General features: G+C 40.1%; 1 long non-coding RNA gene across 1 annotated transcript; it reads left to right on the top strand.

The window, feature by feature from the left end:
* The first annotated feature begins 10,102 nt into the window (after positions 1-10,102).
* Positions 10,103-11,333, top strand: LOC136011225 (uncharacterized). Its single transcript, XR_010611302.1, has 2 exons — positions 10,103-10,190; positions 11,018-11,333. It is a non-coding gene; the product is annotated as an uncharacterized LOC136011225 (long non-coding RNA).
* The last annotated feature ends 3,790 nt before the right edge of the window (positions 11,334-15,123 follow it).

Genomic DNA, 15,123 nt, shown 5'->3' with positions numbered 1-15,123 from the left:
ACCCTTTTGGATTCTGCTTCCCTTTCAACTTTATATGGCACACAGAATTCTTTGATTTTACCTTTGAAAGCATGGCACTGAATTCTTTACTAGCACAACTGACTGCTTTTATTTTTCAAACCTGAGGCTGCAGACTTCTGTGGTGTTTTCAGTCCTGCTCCATGTCTTTCAGGGCCAAAATCTCTCAGTTGCTTCACAAATCAACTGCACTGATTTTACCTTGGCTCCCTGACCTTTCCAGGGAAATTAAGTGAAAAAATTTCACTGCATTGCTTTGGAAACATCCTCCACCACCAATCTAAAGTACCAAAGCAACAACAAAAGAGCCAATGATAATTACAAGAAGTTCGCCAAAATAATGGGTATGGTCTGCCTAGAAGAATGACAAGATCTCCATATGGCTGAAAGAAAATTTAGTTTTAACAGCCAAGTGGGAATAATAGTGTTACTAGTAGAAGGTGCATGAGTTGGGTACATTTCTGGTGTGTATAAAATGTACTATAGTTTCAAACAACTTTCACATGAACAGGATGGATATCACACAGTAAGAGATCAGCAGACTTCATCTTGTCCATCACAAGTTCAGACAGCCATGAAAAGACTCAGATGTTTAAGAGTATGCTCTTGGGCTGTAAACTACCAGTTTCAGAAATCACTTCTTTTTCTTGTGTATTAGAAGTGTTCTTAGCTCCAAACCTCCTGAAGTAACAGGTGCTTAGAAGTCTGCCCATCCATGCATGACTGCAGTGAATAGTTAAAAGCTATTTGTCTGGTTAGTTTCATCTGTGTATCACAGTCCATAAACAAGTGCAAATGGAAGATGTGCCTCAGTGTCACATCTGCTGGATGAAATAGTAAAATGCATCCTGCAACTTATTCCAGAGGGACAGGTCACAGTCTGACCATGCACTGGTGTGCTTGGAAAATTAATGGTTATCCAACATTGCCTAGTTTTTGGAAATCAACCAGAAAAAACTAAATTGCTCAAGAAAACAACTCCTCTCTCAAATTCAAAATGTTCTGAATGGATTAGCAAGGAACAACATCAGTGAAATCAGTCATTTTATTTCTCCCACATGCCTTGGAAAGTAGTAGGTCATGAATAACTCTTTGAGGATTTTAGGAATGAGGCATGCACACATATCTGGGTATGAGCGTTCAAGAAATACCAGAGAATGTAAAAAAAAGTTTTCAACGGTCAGGACAAATGCATCTAATATGACTTCTCCAAAAATATTGACATGTGGGGAAAGAGGGGTATCTGTAGAAGGCAAAAAAACACGGGCCAAGCTATCATGATGATTTTACTGCAAGAGTTTTGAGAAAGCCATTCACTTTCTACAGTTTTTCCTACACGAGATAAATCCAAGACATTGTATTTGTACACTTTAGGAGGCCACTGTCAGTATATGCAGCCAAAAATGTAGCTATGAAAAGAAGACAGCCAGAATAATATGGTTTGGATAGATGCCATTGAAATTACTGATTATTTGGTGTTGGTTTTCCTCAGCCCAAGAAAAGGGAAGACAAAACAGAACAAAAAAGTAATTTCTTCGAGAGATTTGCCTTATCAGTAGCAATAAAAAGATTATTAACTGCTGTCATTAAAGGTTCAGTTTTGATCAAATAATAACTGTCCAGTGTGCCAGAGTTGCACGTAAACTGTTATAGTAGAACCTGCTGATCTTGTGTCATTTCAGACTTTTTTTTGTTTTCACCTGGAAAGAAATAAAAAGAACAATATATATTCATATTAGTCATACTAGATGACTTTGTAAGGTTTGTCTCAGCCTGTTCAACTACCAGTAAGTCAATCAATAACATACTGGCAGCCAAACTTTCAATGAATGTCTTTTACAGCAATTTTTCTCAAGAGGATTAGCCACAGCTAGGATGCAGAGGTCAAATATAATTTGTTCAGAAGGTTACTGTACTGCCATGAAATTAAAACTTCACACATAGCCCCAGTCAGTACCAGGCAGTTCTTAGTTAAAAACTCTGAATTTTGGCCACACCATTAAAGTTACCTGATTTGACCACCTGCATGGTTCATGAATATAAGATGCAGTTTTTCTCCCAGTCACCATCTAATGAAATCCATTAACACTGCTCACTGAAAATTTGTTTTCTTGAGGAATGCTCAGGTCTTATTTGGAGAAGACAAGACATGAGAGAGAGTTCATTGTTTCTGCTGGCAGATTACTCCAAATAGCTAATGTTTCTCCCTTCTCCCTCACAGTTAAGTAATGTGACAAGTTTTAATTCAGCTCCAAGCTACTGATTCTTGTTCTGCATTTCTCTGCTGAATTAAAGACTTCTTTAGCAACTGCTACTTTTTCCTTGGGAAAGTAACTATAGAGTAATCAAGTTACCCTTTGTCTCCCCAGTTGCCTTCATGATTAGTTAAACAGATTGATTTCTTTAACTCTCCTATGGTGAGGGGATTTCTCTGGACCCCGAATAACCATGTGGTTCTGTTCTGCAAAATATTGTGGCTTTATATCCTTTCTCAGGTGTCGATTCAAAACTGGATGTAACACGCTGGCATCAGTAAATGTCATCTGCAAAGGTGATGATGTCATCTGTTAGGTTATTATTTCTCTTTCAATGTACCTACCCTATGACCTCAGCAGCCCTGTTTAGCTTGTCTTCATAACCAGAATGAACAGCCTTTTGGTAAATTCAGTCTTTAAAGATGTTTGTGGTGAGGCCTAGTTTTTCTGCAGGTATGACTTACTGTCTTTCTCTTAGGTGGAAACATTTACTGAAATATTTCATTTGAATTTATCAATTGATTGCTTTGATTATAAATTATTGTTACAATAATGCTTGTGTCACCCAGTAGCCATTATCAGCAGGGATTTTATACCCATTACTAAATCAGTGCTGAAAATGCAGATCCAAAATGAGCCACATCCTAGAATAGCAGCACTATAAAAAGAGTCCTTCAGGTTTTTCTCCTAGACTGAAATTTTGAGATATGTCAGTCAGTTTTTAATTAATTCCTGCTCTATATAATGTTCAGTACTCATTTGTTTTAAATCAAAATATGGCACCCTGACAATTCAGTAAAAGTAATGACAGGAATCCAAACAACCAGCATTTCTAATGAGTTCTTTAATGAACTATGATTAATTAATGCTACTAAGATAGTGGTTGCTGTTTTCAGAAACCATACTAACTTAGAAGTTTTGTTAAGTGTTAAAGAATTTCTGTGTCCTCAGTGAGGACACAATTCCTTTCTCAGGATTGGGAAGTTTGTTGCATCAATAACTATGTTTTTGAAGGGTCTCACATCCTACCCTCCATGGCCATGCCTCGCTCTTACTTTTGTCAAATACCAAATCACAAATCTTTATCACCGTGTTCTAACAGAGGATTTGGGATGACAGTGAAAGGTTAAGTAGGTGGGAACAGTAACAGTTTTTTTGCTGACTTGACTTACCTTGTGCCTTAAAGTCAGACTTAAACAATAGGTAACCCTACACAATGGCATCAAGTTTTTTTACCAAGACCTGTTGTCCAGACTGGCTTACTTCTATATTTCTTCCACATTTCTTTAATATTTCTTTAATCAGGCTACTTTATATATATTTTTCCTGTTTTTTTTTTTATTCTTTTTTATGCTAATGGCCTTCTGAGGACAAACAGAAAGGGTGAAAGAGTTTTATGTGTCTCATCAATAGCAGGATCCAAGGAATAGAGCTATCAGGACAGTGCCTGTACCTGAAAAGATGCTTCAGTATTCAAGTTACTTTATGAAAGGCTACTAAATCTCCATCGAGGATGAAGGATCTACCTTAAAAAAGGAATAGTAAATCAAATGATAGTACTGTATTAGCACTAGAAAACTCTTGAACAGGTACTATTCAGGATTAAAAAATCGTTATATTTAAAAACGTTACAGTAGTAGAATGAGAAAATGACAAGGATATTTGTGGGAAATAAATCAGACTAATTTGAGGAAACTGACTTTTGGATGCACAAGTTAATAGAATGATTTTAAAGCTTGAGGAATGAAGATGGTTCAGTTCACACTGTAAAAAACTGAAGAGGGAAAAGGTATGTTTCAAGTTTCTCACAGTGGTTTATTCCCTTCCATTTTTTAGCAAACCCTACCAGCTTTTAGCCCTGGATATATTGCAAGCTATACCAGCTGCTAGAGAGATAGGCTACACAAAGCAATCCATGTCATAGGAATTTGAGCAGAACAAGAACTGAGAGTCCCTCAGGTAGCAGAAAGGAAGACAAAGCTCTCTGCAGATTTGTCTTCATAGTAAGAGGTCTCTGCAGAAATAATTAATCCATGTTGTGGGAGTGAAGTTGATGCTGATCAATGCTCATTACTCAAGCTGTTGAAAGACCCAAAAGTGAAACAAGACACTGGGGAGGGTGAAACTGGTAATGATCTCTAGGAAATTATGAGAAAGAATATTTTGCTTGCCAAGAAAGCCAGCCCCAAGGATTCTGGCAGGTGAGCATTTAAGACTTACTGTGTAGAGAAAAGAGAGATGCAAGCTGAGCATGCTTCTCTGCAAGGAAGGGTGGAGAAGGCAGCTGTACCTGATCCAGGAGGAAATGCTGACATTGTGCCAAGTGTCCATCCTGTATGTACTGGAGCACTGTTCCCTGCCTGCTGTCTCGCAGCAGCCAGCCATCTTCTGTTCCTTGTGCCATTCTCTGCTGATAGACCATCAACTTCAGATAAGAAGCTGGCTTACAATTAGTGATCATCATGGGAACGCAGAGTTATTGTTGTATGAAAGATAAAAGAGTGACTATATTTCACTCCATCTCACTCTGGAAATGAAGGACAGCCTTCTTTCAACTGCTACCTGTCGTGGTTTAAGTATTTGCTGAAGGCCAGTGACTTCTTTAGCTGTAGCAGGCTTTCCTAAGTGCCTTACCATCTGTTCGGTGCCTTTGACAATGTGTTTATGTTGTCAGCCACATACAGGAAAAAAATCAAAGTGCTTCATATTTTTTGTTAATGGAATATGTTGAGATGACATTAATCATACAGACAGGGAACCCTCTACTCATGAGTGAATGCGTTAAATACTAGGGCTGTTAATGGACCCTGTTTCTGATCACTGCTGTCATAAGTGATAACAGGCCTGAGGCCAATTAAACCCCTTTTCACATTTTTCTCAAAGCCAGAGAGTGCTGGGAAGGGATCCTGGCACCAGCAAGAGTGCTGAGGGGAGGGTCTTAGTGCTGTTAGGGTAATGTGATCTCTCTCTGCTCAGACACTTCCGCGCTCCTCACTGCATGCTACCCAGCCCCCTGACATGGGGCTTGGCTTCTCCATAGCAAGGTGATGACAGAGCAGGGGGAAGTTACCACTTGTCAGTAATCTCACCTAGCAATGATGGTGTCAGGGAATTCTTCAGTTTTAATATCCCACCCCAGGGTTTCCATTTGCAGTAGGAAACATGAAGCAGAAGCAGAGGTCCATCTGTTTTGGGGTACACTTGCAGTTGGTCAAATTATCAGGAAAGCATTGCCTCGTGAGATGCCTGCCATGTTCTGAGCCTCTGTTTGACTCAAAATACTGCAGTGCATGTGCAACAAATCCAAACTTGCTACTGTTTTGCACAGGAAGTTCCACCTTGCTGGACAAAATTTGTCGTTTTCCTCATGAACAGTATTATCAGTGGGAAACAAAATAAGATGCATCTGAAGAAGCTTAAAACCATGGTCACCCTGAATTTCTGAGGTCCTTGTATGTAGCTGGCAGTAGCAGGCTACATACATAGGCAGGCTATTTTTTAATCAGCAGGAATTTGGTATCAGTGCGTCTGTATGCTAGTGTGGACTGTGTTTGGGCTTTGAAAGCATAAGGCCTCAGTCACCTAACACACAACGCCACTTCTCAAAATCTCTGTATATCCTCACTCAGTCCTGTACAAAGTCCCATCTTTCAGATCCCAAAGTGAAAGCAACTTGAGATAATCTGTCTAATAGGCAGCTTTATGGATCCAAGCACTTCTTTACTGTCTCCTTTCCTGCCCTTTTCCAGAGTTAAAAGATTGTATCTGCCAGGCAAACACGGAGTTGGGATGGTAGTGTTTCACTGGTATTTCGTTGGTATGAAGAATGCTGAATTTTTCAGCAAGTTGTGAAACCCAAAGTCCTTGCCAACTTTCCTTTAAGCTTTTTAGATCCAGTGTTTGTGTTTGCTTTCTGTTTCAAGTGAGGAGAGATGTGGCAGGCCAGCTAGGGTCTCGGTCCCTTTGAAAGTCCTGTGTCAAAGAAGGATACCAGGCAAACACAGGAAAATGATGGGAATGACTTCCTGATATCCAGATCCCTGATCTGCATGTGTATTTCCAAGCTGTAATATATAACCATAATATAAATAAAATTTTTAAAAATCAAGACAGGGAGATTTAAACCCTCCTTTTCATTATATTGGGAGATTAGGTGAAAAAATCCTGTGATTTTTACGTGGGACATACTTTAGGTTTGTTTTTCTTGCCTTCCAGGTTCTGAACCAGAGTTTATTGTTTGAACTAGTATAAACTGTTTCTTTTGTGAAGGTTTTACCCTCAGAGATCCTCAAAATCTATTGCAGATTTGAAGAGCCTGTTTAACCTTTTCTGACATTTAAAAGAAAACAGAAAGCAAGCTCTGCCAGCTGAAAAGTGAGTTAAAGGAACCAGTCCAGTTTGTGTCCAACTGGATGAAGAAAGGATAGTCAAATTCCTTCCATTTTACACATAGTTAGTCATGAAATTGTACAAGAGAAATAAAGAAAGACAATAAAATAACTGTATTGTAACAGCTGAAGCAAACCTTGGGTAACTGTCAGCAGTGAAATGTCCAGAGAGCATTTGTACCATTCCATTTCATTAAGCTGAAGGGTGGGATTGCAGACTGTAAAAGATTATAGCAGAGCTCTTCAGAAATTTACAGCTCACAGTGCAGCAAAGTACAAGGGAAGTCTCCTTTTCTTGTGTTCGCAACAGGGAGCCTGGGTTTTGTCTCTCTGATGATGATGATGTGTAGGAGAAGAAGGTTGCCAGAAGCACCAATGAATACTGAAGTGTGCTCCATGAACCCTTTTTTTCTTCCCTGTAGCCTACAAAATGCATTTGCACAGTCAGTTTTATTCAGTTCCCAAACTCTTGACTTTGTGGGCTGGATTAGGACAGGAACGACTCAGGGGTGGTGTTTAGGATGATGTCTGATGCTCTGAGGGTATAATGCATAACAGGAACAAGTGCAATGAATGCCACAGGAGAAGGGATATTTCTCTCACTTCAAACAGTTTACCCAGCAGGAACTACTCTGTTTTGTACCCACTGAGGTTCTGGCCCCAAGGCCATCACTGAGCTGCAACAGGAAGCTTAAATTCTGGCTAAAGTAGGAATATGTGCCTATTGCAGCTGCATCCTTTTGCTCTGTGTCCTGGGTTCAGCAGTAGCAGTCACTTTTTTCCTTCTTAGTAGCTGGTGCAGTGCTGTGTTTTTGACTTTCAGCCTGGGAACAGCTCTGATATCACTGATGTTTTTAGTTGCTGCTCAGTAATGTTTAGTCTGACCAAGGACTTTCTGAGTCTCATGTTCTGCCAGGGAGGAGGGGAAGCTGGGAGGAAGCAGAGACAGGACACCTGATCCAAACTAACCAAAGAGGTATGCCATACCACAGCACGTCATTCCCACTATATAAACTGGGGGCAGTTACCCGAAAGGGCTAGATCACTGCTTGGGTCGGGCTGGGTATTGTTTGGTGGGTGTTGAGCGGTTGTATTCTCTTCCCTTGTTATTTCCCTTATAATCATTATCATTGGTGGCAGCAGCAGTGGTTTGTGTTATACCTTAGTTACTGGACTGTTCTTATCTCAACCCGTGGAAGTTACAGTCTTTCGATTCTCCTCCCCATCCCTCTGGGAGCAGAGGGTAGGAAGGGTGGGGAGTGAGTGAGCGGCTGCGTGGTACTGAGTTGCCAGCTGGGCTTAAACCACGACACTCTGTAACAGAGCCAGTACACTGGGAAGCTAAGTTCTTCCTCCTCAGAAATCAATTTGGTTTCAATTTCCTCTCTCTTTATAGGTTAGCATCCTCCCCTTACGTCAGTGGAACTCCTGCTAATGTGCCCTGTTGTAAAAGAACATTTAGGATAGCAGTTCTCTGTCAGCAGAAAAGACAGGGCTGGTGGGGAGAGGGTCATTCTAGATGACTAACTGCCCTACATACTTTTACAGGTGATGTTTGGCTGTAGCAGCTGACTTCCTCTGGCTCCTTTTTTCCTGCCTGTTGATTCATCAAAAATGCTGTATTGTGTCTGTCCTTGCCAGAGAGGAGGAAGTATCTACCAGCAGCAGAGATGGTTAGGAGATGCGCACTGGTGCAAGTTTCCATCAGGAATGGCAATTTTCACCAAACAGATTTTCCAAAGTAAAGAATTTTCAAAATCACAATGGGAATAATGCAAAATGAAGTGTTGCAATCCAAATGAAATGCAACCCAAGCTCAGAAAAGCTTTGCTTTCCTTTCTATTTATGCAAATAATTAATTTTTGTCTTGATTTATTGTGGCATTCAGCTTAATTTCCTTATTTGACCATTGTGTTGTGGGAGTTTTGATTCGCAACTCTGTTCTCTCTACTATGGGCCCATAGTCCTTTGGAGGACTGCACCTCCCAAGAAATAACATACACTTGGCTTGGCCTGAATTATATGCTGTATTGGATATTCATGTGACTCTAGCGCTGTATGAGAAATGTAATTTGGACAGAAAAATTTAGCCCATAGAGAAATGTGGGGGTTCTGGCCTTTTAACTAAAAAGCTAAAATAGAGACCCTCACAAAAAGTGAAGTTCAGCATTAACTGAATTTAGGGAAAATTGAGCATGTGTGTCGAATCTAGCAAACAAAAGGAAACATTTCAATATAGGTAGTTTTCCATTCTCATTTCTATTCAAGAACAATGAAAATACTGGCAATCCTTAACAGAAATTAGAAGAAATCTTGGGTTTTGTGCAAATTTATTATTTTGGAAGTACTTGCTTCAGCTTAGAATAATAAGTTTTGACACGCTGGAAGTTCCCAAGGAGCAGGAATTCTGAATTTCTCACTGCTGAAAGTCCATGTTCATTAATTTTCATGGTTTTTTATGTGCAGGCTCTCCTCTGTGGGTTATAAAGGCTTGAACAGTAAAGCCAAAACCTTTACTGAGGATTTGTACATGGGTAATTGAAGGATTTAATTCTTAAAAGTGGAATTGTGCTCAGTTTGGTTTTATAACTAAAAAAAATTTAATATAAATTGCATAGGTCAAAGGAAGTTCTTAATTGTGCTGAAGTGATCCCACAAAAAGCAATGTAAATGAATCAAAGAACCACCAAAGTCTGTAATGGAGCAGAGTTTGGACTCCTCTACAACCTTTTTTTAGTTTTATGCTGCAAGTGATTAGTGGCACAGGCTTCTTGTGCAAAATTGTCAGTTCAGACTGGTTTCTTGGCTAGATTTTGAACATGTAAAGAAAAACATTTTGTGTGTGCAGTGTTGTGGGACTTGTGCTCACTTTTGCAAGCATGTTGGTTTTTTAACCTCAATACTTCAGTTTCCACATTGCAGAGGTTACCGCTCAGGTTACCAAAAAGACCCCAGAGAGTTCAAACAACCTGAAGGACTGATTCCCATTCTACTTAATAGGAGTATGAAGCTCCCAAACTAAACGGTTTTGCCTTCAGATCTGGTTTTGTGTCAAATAACCTTGATTTCAGATCAGCCCTCTGAAGAGCTTCAAATATAGCAATGAGCACAAGTTTGGTAACTGTGGATGATTTTGCCTTGGTTACTTACTTTTCTGAGATGGAAATTAAAGAACTACTGAAGCTGTTAAGAGGGGATCTATCTTCAAACTCTAATCAGTAATTTATATCATGCCAACAGATTTAAATGATGGAGAAACTGGTAAGATAAAACAATAAATTTCACCAGTTCTTACTATGATGTATGTCAAAGTGGCATGCAGTTCTCTGCACAGAAGTGAAACTCTCTAGACAAAGAAAGAGGAGGCAAAAGTTTATTCTCAGTTCATGATGCAAATAGAGAACACGTTTCAATGATTTTCATGAGTTCCTGAGATAGACTTTGACATGAAGTTGACTCTTCCTTTTCTTAGTGGGGACAAAACGAATGACCAGCCTACAGGGAACACGGGGAGATCCACCGAACACAGGTAGACATAAAATAAACTTTCCTTCCCTTTCCAATGAAAAACATCAATTTTCCTTTTTTTATAAAAAATGAATAAATAATAATAATAATAAAAAAAAATCCTGTCAAACCAGGAAGCGTTCTGGTACTTTCAGGAGAAGTAGGACAGATTCAAGACAGATGTCCACTTTTCACTAAAAAGAAATGTATTTGGCTGAAAGCCCCAGATAAATACATTTCCCCTGGTTTTGCAATAAATAAATTTGAAGTCAGCCTCCTAGAGTTATGCAGGACAATGACAAGACCTTCGACATCTGGGAAAAGTGTTGTCATTTTGACCACCCTGAAAAATTTGTTCAGTCTTGATGGGTATAAGCTGTCACTGCAGGTAAGTACCTGAGATTGCATTTTTGCGTATCTATTCCCACCATGAGCCTTGTTCTGCTAACCTTCCATTGTCTGGTAAGGGTTCTGGTTCTTCATTGTGAATAGATTTGAGATCAGCATTTATTTACCATGTTGTGGGATAGATTTGGCCCACAACCATCCGGAGACCAGGCAAACAATTCTTGTAAAAAAGCTCTGCTCCTGCTGGCACTTAAATTTTGTAAAAGACTCTGGGGGACAGTGGGAGCTGGTGGGTGAAGAACTCATTGTTGAATCTTTATTTTTTTCCCCTGCAAGAGAAGAAGAAAAAATTGGGGTGTTTAGTGTTTGGTGGAAAGCAAAACAAAAACATAACCCTGCCTCTATCAGGCATGGATCCAGCCCTGTGACACTCTGTTTTTTCCACTGGCTCTCAACATTTATGTAAAGAATAAGGCAAAGAATGTAACTGTTCTCTTGCAGTTTCTGCTCTGAATATGCTCCTAATGAGTTCCCCTTTTCAACCTATCTAATCGTCCATCCTACCTTGGCACTCGCTGTGCCTCTGAGACTCCAGACATCCCAAGCATCTGAAGTGGCTTTTCACATTCCAGGAAGCTCCCAAAGAGTCACCAGTTTCCCCTCACCCCAGGAGGCTTTTGGGAATCCAAAGAACAGCCTCCACTGTTTGGGGGAACCAGATCAAACCACAGCACCAAGCAAGCATGAAATCGCAAAATATTTTCTCTTTATCTTGGAAAAAATTAAAATTAAATAATAAACCCATTTCTATTTCTTAGTGTATTGCACGTGTCTGCGATGCCAAAGGGAAGGGATACTTTCCTTCCATTAATAGCAAGGTACTGAGACATCAAAATTAGTGGAGCATTTCAAATTCCAACAGGAAGGGTGGGATGGAATCCCTCTGTGGGAACAAACCGATTGTCACAATCAGGATGAGGACAAGGCAAAGCAATTAGGTAAGTAGCTAGTTCAGATTCAATTTAGGCTTTAGATCACCTCAGCATTTCTCCCCCTTCCCTTTATATGTGCCAGCAGTATGCTAATATTTATTTCAATTCCTCTGCTTACTCCATGCTGGCATATCTCTTCCTGTTTGTCCCTCAGTGGAACAGGATTTAAAATTGGTTTAAAAGTCCATTCAAAGGGGGAAAAGAAGACTAAAAAGTTGGACTTGGGCCAGATTCTGGATCTTAGATCTTCATCTGTGACTGGCTCAATCACTGGCTCATAGGTTAAGCCAGGATCCTGCATTCTGGGAAGCTGATGCTGTTCTCAGCTTGTTACAGAGCATGCTGCAGACACCTGCACCTTCTTCGGTTGTAGCTCATCACCCTCTGATCATCTTGCCACACACATCCTTCAGCCACTTCTGCACTGTTCCCTTTTAGATTTTGCCTCAGACTCCACATACAAGGTCATCCCTGGAGGCGCCACATTTTGATGGCACCTTGGGAAGAGGGTGGGCAGCTAGAAAGGAAGAGAGGCTGCTAATGCCGAGGTCAGTTTCTAACCCCCAAGACCAAAAAGATGCCATTGAGATTTCAGTGGGGTCAGATTTCACCCTCTGAATTGCTCAATCTTCCTACCAATGAAAACATTATGTTTCTGAGTCCTTATCTAGATGATTTGGGGTGCACAAAAGCAACATTTTCCTTCATCCTGTCAGCAAGAAGTGCAAGAAATCCTCCTACCAGGAAAAATGAAAAAGTATTAGTTCAGGTAAACGCCTTCATTTAGTAAAATTATATCTGTGCCTGATGGCTTCTGGAGCAGATGGGGGATGAACAGTGTCTGTCAGGAGCACAGACACTGGCGCGTGGAGCAGAACACAAGTCCGTGCTCCTGTTTACAAAAGTGCCCCAAAGTGCTTGCAATAAGCATTGCCAATCATTGTTTTCTCTAGTGAGATGTATCAGTCCCTTACTAGGAAAGTCACCCAGTCCCCCTTTTATTCTCACAGACTGCAGCACTGGGATGCAGCAGTAAAGGGGCAAGCAATGTAGTTTCAATTAAGGCCCACTAAAAACAGCTCTTACTATGTTATAAATTCTATATTTATCCTGAAACACCAGCCCCATCCTGAGCCTTTCTCCCCCTCCTTTAATTGTTTGCAGAAAAGTTTCCATTGTGTTTTCTTTTCCATTTTTTAGGACCAGTATTGCAATATAAATAGTCTTTTTTTTTTTTTTTTCTTTTCTTTTCTTCTCTCTCTCTCTATTTTTGCTAATAGTTTGGTTTCTCTACTTGGCTGAATGTACATGACTCTGAGGTTTTGCGATATAATTGCATGATTGCTTCCAAATTTTCCAACCAATGGGGCATCTAGTCAGTTGAAAAATTTCATTATCCACTGATATATGCTGGAGGGAAGGCAAAAAAATGGTTTCTCCAGTATCATTTCCTTCCCTCTCCTCCCCCATATTTAACCTTCTCCCTCTACATCCAGGGTAGGGATAAAGTCAACCCAGCTGCAAAAGAAGCAATTGCGAACATGTGAGTTCAGAGGTTCTGTGGTTGTGCCATGCTCCTTCACATGGAGATAACCCACCCAAACTCAGGGGCAGTTCAGCTAAAATATTCAAGTGTGGTCTGATGTGTGGTATAGAGGCAGGTATTATCCTTATTCCTTAGAGAGATGGTCTCTGGCTGGAAATGTCTGATTTCAACAGATCTAGTTATTTTATTCAGTCTTGCAGCTGCAGGCCAAGAAAAAGAAAGTGGCACTTTTAACCCTTCATCACCCAATTTTTCCTCTTGGTTACTAATGTCTTTAGCCTCAACAATTTTATTACCACATATGGATACTACAAAGCTGCTTGCATCCTTTCACATGCTGTCATTTTCCTACTGGTATGTCTGACTCCAAGGTTCTACTACATTGATCAAATCAGTGAAGACCATAGGTAAGAATAAAAGAGGGGGAGAGAGGAAAGGACACCATCCTCCTCCTTCATCCAAAAGAAATCAGCTTTCTTAGGGGATTTATGCACACATGCTGAAATAGGAAAGCAAGCCCTCTTGTCTCTGCTTCCTTTTGTTGTTGATGGAGTGGAGCCTGGTTTTGGTCCTCTTAAGATCATTGCAACCCTCTTCACCTCCGAGGCTGTCCCTAGGGTCTTGCGTGCTGGAGGAGGCAAAGGCAGGAGCCTACCACCTTTCTTCTTCTGCCCTGATCCTCTGGCTGTTGCCATTCACAAAACATAAAAACTCCTTCCTCCTCAAAGGACTGTTTAAGGATCAAAATCTGAGCTCAAGGTTTCACCTCATTTGAGCAGACTATGTAAAACAAACAAACAAATAAACCAACAAACCAAAACATCATTGCCACTTCTGAAAGCTCCTTTTTAAGTACCAACATTTGTATTATGCTTTGATGAGCCTGGATTATTTCAAGGTGTAGAACTCTAAACTTAAGGAAAAAAAAGAAATAATTCATACAACAACAACAACAAAAAAAAGCCTTCTTCATTTGTCTTTTTATTGAAAGCATCTCATGAAAGTTGGAAATCTTCACTTAACAATGAATTTGATCCTTGCTTTCCACTTTCACATAAAAAATAAACTTCTTAGGGAAAGGATAGAAGAGGAGAGGAGAGGAGTGGAAGGGAAGAGATGAGAAGGGAAGGGAAAGGGATGGGAAAGGAAAGGAAAGGAAAGGAAAGGAAAGGAAAGGAAAGGAAAGGAAAGGAAAGGAAAGGAAAGGAAAGGAAAGGAAAGGAAAGGAAAGGAAAGGAAAAGGAAAACCTTTAGCTTCTCTGAATAGTTCAAAAAATGATAATCAACTTTTCCAGGTTAAAGTTAGAACTACTCTCAAAACATTACTTCAAGTCATCAGCATGTTTTAGGTATGGTTTCTCAATTGTGCTGCGTGAGATCAAGTGCATTCATTTACCTATAATATCAAGAAGTCATTTACAATAGGTAATGTAAATTTCTAAGCAGGACTTTTTTATTTAAATATCCTACGTAGGCTGCTCTCTGGAGTGCCCTGTATCTCATTAGAAGTGTGGTATTTTCCTCTTCCTCTAAAATGAAATTTAGTTTCCAGTTAAAAGCTGGCCCCTCTGACAAGTACTTTGTTTCACTTTCAGGTCCAGGTTCCTTACCCCATTGACCCTATCAAATGCGTTCAGTGACTTATAAAACTAATAGGGATTATACACAGCTGCACCAATCAAAAATCCCCTCAGCATTCAATTGCTATTATGAGTCTTTTATCAGTCTGCTCTAGAGTAGAGAGGGAAACAATTTTCCCACCCCATGAAACTGAGAATTCATAAATGTTCCCTTTCAACATTATGATGGAAAAAAAGACCTTTCACAGTTTTTGATTCCTTTTGTAAAAACACTCCACACCACAGGGGAACACTAACCTAGTGGTTAAGAAATTCCCATGGGATGTGGAGCAGGAGCAGGGACAGGATTTCTACCTGCTGTAGCAGGCTATGTGAAATGGGAGAACAAATTCAGGAGACTCATGTGCACACGCTGGTCCACCTCAGACTGTGTTCTTAGGCCAGTCTCTTCAGCTTCCTGCTCCTGAACCCCTGCTCTCTAACTTTCCC

This window comes from Lathamus discolor, chromosome 3, assembly GCF_037157495.1.
Source record: "Lathamus discolor isolate bLatDis1 chromosome 3, bLatDis1.hap1, whole genome shotgun sequence".
In the NCBI taxonomy this organism is placed as follows: Eukaryota; Metazoa; Chordata; class Aves; order Psittaciformes; family Psittacidae; genus Lathamus; species Lathamus discolor.
The sequence above is the reverse complement of the archived record's forward strand: the minus strand, read 5'-3'. Positions and strand labels throughout refer to the sequence as shown.